This window comes from Sceloporus occidentalis, unplaced genomic scaffold (assembly GCF_023333645.1).
Source record: "Sceloporus occidentalis isolate IW3139 unplaced genomic scaffold, rSceOcc1.0.p SCAF_503, whole genome shotgun sequence".
NCBI lineage: Eukaryota > Metazoa > Chordata > Lepidosauria > Squamata > Phrynosomatidae > Sceloporus > Sceloporus occidentalis.
Genome location: NW_028317483.1, coordinates 29,539 through 35,775, shown reverse-complemented (window position 1 = coordinate 35,775; position 6,237 = coordinate 29,539).

Sequence of the window (6,237 nt, the reverse complement as noted above, 5' to 3'; positions counted from 1 at the left end):
TAAAGGGTTAATATTAATATAGAATGCAGGAGAAAAGAGGGATTACGAGGCGTTTTATCTAAAAAATGAGGACATTGTTCTCCTCGCGTTAATCCGCCGATGTTTCTGCGCTAATTCGTTTTCTGAAGCTGCCGTGGATTTGTTTAATCGGCTTTAGTGCGGCCCCCGGGGGCCCCTCGGCTCGGAACACACGGAGGAGCCAACCGCGCACGGCCGAGATAAAAGCGGCCAGCAGACAGCGAACGTCCGGCCGCTAATTAACAGATTCTAACCCAAAATAAACATTTCCCGGCCCAAAAATCCCCCGAATCCTCATTAAGTCTGTCACAAAAACGAGATCCGACCTCCGTATACACAACGCAGCGCTCTAAAGAGGGTTCACAGGAGACGACAAAAAAGGGGAGAGGTCTGCGGGGGGAAAATGGTCAGCAAAGACTGAGGGGTCTCAATCTGTCCGGTTTAGGGGAGAGAAGAGAGAGAAATAGCGAGAGAGAGGGAGTGGGGGGATTAGAGAGAGGGAGTGGGGGGTTAGAGAGAGGGAGGGGGGATTAGAGAGAGGGAGTGGGGGATTAGAGAGAGAGGGGGGAATTAGAGAGAAGGAGTGGGGGGTTAGAGAGAGGGAGTGGGGGATTAGAGAGAGGGAGCGGGGGGGATTAGAGAGAGGGAGTGGGGGGTTAGAGAGAGGGAGTGGGGGGGATTAGAGAGAGAGGGAGTGGGGGGATTAGAGAGAGGGGGGGAATTAGAGAGAGGGAGGGGGGAATTAGAGAGTAGGAGTGGGGGGTTAGAGAGAGGGAGTAGGGGGGAATTAGAGAGAAGGAGTGGGGGGTTAGAGAGAGGGAGTGGGGGATTAGAGAGAGGGAGCGGGGGGGATTAGAGAGAGGGAGTGGGGGGGTTAGAGAGAGGGAGTGGGGGGATTAGAGAGAGAGGGAGTGGGGGGATTAGAGAGAGGGAGGGGGGAATTAGAGAGAGGGAGGGGGGAATTAGAGAGTAGGAGTGGGGGGTTAGAGAGAGGGAGTGGGGGGGAATTAGAGAGAGGGAGTGGGGGGTTAGAGAGAGGGAGTGGAGGATTAGAGAGAGGGAGTGGAGGGAATTAGAGAGAGGGAGTGGGGGGTTAGAGAGAGGGAGTGGGGGGGTTAGAGAGAGGGACTGGGGGGGTTAGAGAGAGTGAGTGGGGGGATTAGAGAGAGGGAGTGGGGGGTTAGAGAGAGGGAGTGGGGGTTAGAGAGAGGGAGTGGGGGTTAGAGAGAGGGGATGCATGAGAGAAGAGAGAGAAATAGCCTCGATTTTCCGGGCAGGGCTTAACCCCCCATTAACCCAATAATGACCCCGCACACCATTGAATACGGATAAGAAAAGGCTGCATCCAACTTTATTTATTATTCCTGAGAAACATAAAGAATGATAGGAGGTCAAACGCGGCCCAGTCAGTCACGCCGTCACAGGACAGTTTTCTGCTACATCTGGGGCTCCAGCGCGGTGCGTCAGGTACAGGAACCCGTCCAAAAGCCGCGGGGGAGTCTCGAATAATAAGATTAATGTCTCTCCGGCCCCCGTCTCGTCGCCGTTTCTCCTGCTGTAAAGAGTCAAACCTTAATCAGTCGTTGGTCTCGTTTTAGATTCAGGAGCCGTATGTCTATCCCCTGCGTGTTTAATCCCCTCACTGTATTACCCTCTACCACCTCTGCTGTGAGGCTGTGTCACTTATCGACCTCCCTCTCAGTAAAGTAAAAGCCATTGTGAGCTTTAAATCTATAAGAGAGATAAAAAAGGTGTAAGAATGATGACTGCGGGGGCCGGAGTGGGCCCTGACTGGGTTCCCAAGTAGGGCCCAGCACCAGTTTGGGTAGATTGGGGGAGGGGTTTAGGGGGTAGTTATTTAAGGGGTTGTGACACGGGGTTGTGACACGAGGTTGAGGGACATTTTGGCCTCCCTGTTTGTTGTGTTATCTTGGGGTATTTCTGCTGTCACAAGCGGAGGGGGGGGGGGGTAGATTACAGGCATCTAGGAGGTGTGAATGCTCTGGGAGGGGCGTTTGGCAGGGGGGTCCCGGTCGGTGGTGCCGGGGGCCTCAGGTTTGGGTGTCTTCTCCGTCCCTGTGTGGGGTTTCCTCGCATGCTTTATGGTTTTTGTTAATTATTTACGTTTATTGATGTTTTTTATTATATTTCTGTGTTCGGTTTGGTGGTCGTTGCCCTGGTAACGCAGCAAGGGGTCGGGCCTAAGGCTGCACGGCAATGACTGGGTTAATAAATAAAATCGACTGCGGCCTTTCCAAGTTTCCGGTGTCTGTCGTTATGGGGTTAATGGAAATTGGGTGGGTGGTCCGGTCCGGCCCCCGTTGGTCAGCTCCGTATCCTGCTTCAAAAAGCCCATCCTAAAAACAAAATGTTGGACCGATAAAAAAAAAGCTATTACGAGACCAATGGCTGCCGGCGACGTGCCCGGGAACTCGAGTGCCGCCTGCGCCTCCAACCAGCGCAGATATTGGGGGCGCCCGTGTGGCCCCGTAGCCCGCGTGGCCCCGTCGCTGTGTCGGGGGGGGGGTTAGTATGTAACGCGGCCCCCTGTTCCCGGTGTCTTCGTTACATGTAACCGATACGGGACACGGATGTTCCATGCATTTTTCACGACGCTCCGCCGGCTCTGTAATTAAAGACAAGGGCCAGACGACAGGCGCTTTAACCCCTCGGCCGCCGCCGGTGTCCCCGACGCGTTGAAGGAAATGGATTTCATCTCTTACCCCAGAAACGGGGACTTTTTATCTTCGCAAAGCCACCATGAGGGCGAAAACCGACGTCTGGGGGTGTAAGGGGTTAAAATTGGTGAAAAAAAATAAAATTAAGTGGGAAAAAAGGAAGAAATTCCTGGCATAATTTTAGGAGAAATGTGACTTTTTCATCGTTTAATATATTAAATGCCCCAAAAAAATAATTAAAAGAAACTTTAAAAATTCAAATATAAAAAAACAAGAAAGATTAGCGTAAAAAAAAGGTTTTTAAACAAATTCAAGCGCAAGGAGAGCCGATGTTTTTTACAGCTCAGTCCTTTCTCATATCTCATTCCCTCACTATAGTCACCTCTACAACTTCTGCTGGGAAGCTGTTCCATTTATCTACCACCCCCTCAGCGCAGTCTCTTGTATTTAGGGCCCGCTCTGACCTAAAGTCTCCTGTCTGTCCAGCACTGGAGAGGTTAATGAGAGCATATGCCCCTCTCCTGAGGAGCTTGCGCTTCGCCTCTTTCGCCTTTCGTTCCCTGTTATCATCCAATGGTCAGATTGTGCCGGAATTCCGGTGGCAGTTGCTTTAGGTTCCTATCTGGTGGAGCGGGCGTTAGGCTGCCCCTGCCGAGATAATACCCCCGGGGGCTTGTAGCGTCCAGCCCGGGGGGCAAAATCCAGACCAGTAATAAAGCATCCCCAGCCAAATCTGGCAGGCGACAGGCTCAAATGTCCAAATCAGACCAACCCATGGACCAATTGGCTTCCTGCCCCCATCCCCCCCTCCCCAAAAATGTGTAAAAGACAAAGATGGCGGCTGGGGGAAGGTGAGAGCGACATATTTATGATTTTATGCAGTTAGTAGATAAGAGCGAGTAAGTAGATGAGTGGAAGAGCCTCCCAGCAGATGTAGTAGAGGGGATTTAAAGACCCCAGAGGTTTCTCCTTCGGATGTACTGTAGACTTTCAGCATTACATCTCTTTATCGTACGTTATAGGAACTCCGATCCAGAAAAATCTCCGGACTCGTTTGTGGATCCAAGACAGCAATGCCCATTATCCATTTAGTGCTTCACCTTCTTTTATTTAAAGTGAAACGCGGAGGATTAAAATACTCGTTAGTAATCTGTCTCGAGAGACTCGGATTAACCCTTCCCTGATACCCCTCTCTCCTCCCCCTGATGCCCCCTCTCTTCTCCCCCTGATGCCCCTCTCTCCCACCCAGATGCCCCTCTTTTCTAGGAGGTCAGAGTGATTGCTGGGTATGAGGGGATCACAGGGTTCTACGGCCCTAAAAGCCCCGATAATGTGTATAGAAACAGCAGGAAACGGCTTTATAAATTACAGGGTAAATAAACCCCATTATTATTCTTCTAAATACCCCGCCCAGTTACACAAATACCCCAGAATAGGGCACAAAGTTACATCTAGGAAAAGACACACCCACCTGCCCCACCTCTAACCACACCCCCTAAAACAAAGTTGCCCCTCTGGCCCTTTCAGGGTATGGAAGTTCCCTACGGTTTGGTTGGTGGCGGGGGAGGGGTTATTTAGCGCACCGTGACTTTAAGGGAAATTTCTGAACATTATAATTAATCCAAAATAAATAAAAACGGATTAAGTGCTAAAAACCTAAAGTGAACATCTTTCAGTCTCTGCGTGAAACCTCAGGCCGCCTCGTTAATCGTTACTCCTCGGCAGCGCCCCGTGGGAGGCTCTCAATCAGCGCTCCGCGGGGGGCCGGAGGGCCCCTCTTCAGTAATGTCCATCAGCTGGCTGCGTGAGTTACCGTGACTGGGCACGGAGGGGTTAAATTGTTTTTCTTTTCCTTCTAATGAATGACGAACAGCATTTATTTTCTAGAAAAGTCTTTGGTGCCTCGAGCTCCGGGGGCTTCTGGGTTTTGTTGGGGGGTAAACCAGTGAAGCTGAGTGTCAGCCCGTGGCAAATGGGGTTTCTGACAATCAGCCTTTTAAACATAAACTCAGATCAGAGAACACAACATACCATTGATGGGAGTGATAAGAGTGATGGGAGTGATAGAAGTGATGAGAGTGATAGAAGTGATGGGAGTGACAGGAGTGGTGGGAGTGATAGAAGTGATGGGAGTGACAGGAGTGATGGGAGTGACAGGAGTGATGGGAGTAATAGGACTGATGGCAGTGATAAAGGGCCATTGGAACACAGAGGTGATGGGAGTGATAAAGGGCCATTGGAACCCAGGAGTGATGGGAGTGATAAAGGGCCATTGGAACACAGGAGTGATGGGAGTGATAAAGGGCCGTTGGAACACAGGAGTGATGGGAGTGATAAAGGGCCGTTGGAACACAGGAGTGATGGGAGTGATAAAGGGCCGTTGGAACACAGGAGTGATGGGAGTGATAAAGGGCCGTTGGAACACAGGAGTGATGGGAGTGATAAAGGGCCTCTGTACGCCTATGAAGAGATTCCATTAAAAATCAGCCGTTTCCAGCTACAATAGTCATTTACAGCATTAACCCCGTCTGCGCTGGATTTCTGATCCATTTCATTTCATTTTAATGGGGAAAACAAGGAAGTTACTAAGTGACCCCAAACTGCAGGCACCTGTCTCTTCTCTCCCCATCTCTTTCCCTCCCATCACCTCTCTACTCCCCCATTTCTTAATCTAACATTCCTTCTTTCTCTTCTCTCCCTGTCTTGAACTCCGCCTCCCCCCCTCTCTCTCTCTTTTATCCCCCCTCTTCTCTCTCCTATCTCTCCCGTCTATCTTATCTCTCCCCCAAGCCAGACATGTTGCGTTCTCTAAGTCTTTCCGATCATTTTATCCTGTAGACGTTCCCAATTATGTGATAAATGCTTCACAGAAACCCCCCCCCCCCATGGGGAGCGCGGACCCTTCAGTTATTAAAAAAAAAGGATCAAATTATCCAAGAATGGAGTGGATTTAGTGTCCACTACTTGGAAATAAATAATTTGTAATCTCGGTATTATTACTATGTCCGAATAACCACCTCATTTATTCCTGCATTTACCTATCAGGCGAAGTCAGCTGAGTTACTCTCTAAAAATAAAATTAACCCTTTTCTGCTTTCTTTAAGGAGACGCCCGAGGAGGAGAAACTGGGAGAAGCCGGCACTCGGTGAGATATAATGTCCTTGTTCTCTATTATAGGTGGTTTCCCTGCTTTTTTGGAGGTGGGCTGGCTCGGAAGGGGCAAGAGTGAAAATGCCCCCGGCAAGTGCAAAATTGTTTGGAAAGGGCTGGTCAATTATGAATGTATAAGTGTGTGTGTGAGCATGAATGTGTATCAGTGAAAGTATGTGTGAGTGAGCATGAATGTGTGTGTGAGCATAAAGTGTAAGTGTGTGAGCATGAATGTGTATGTGTAAGTGTGGGAGCAGGGACGTGTAAGTGTCTGTGTGTGAGCATGAATGGGTAAGTGTGTGAGCATCATTGTGTGTGTGTTAGAATGAGTAAGAGTATGTTAGTGGAAGTATGCGTAACCATGTGAATGTGTGTTAGCGTGAGTGTGTAA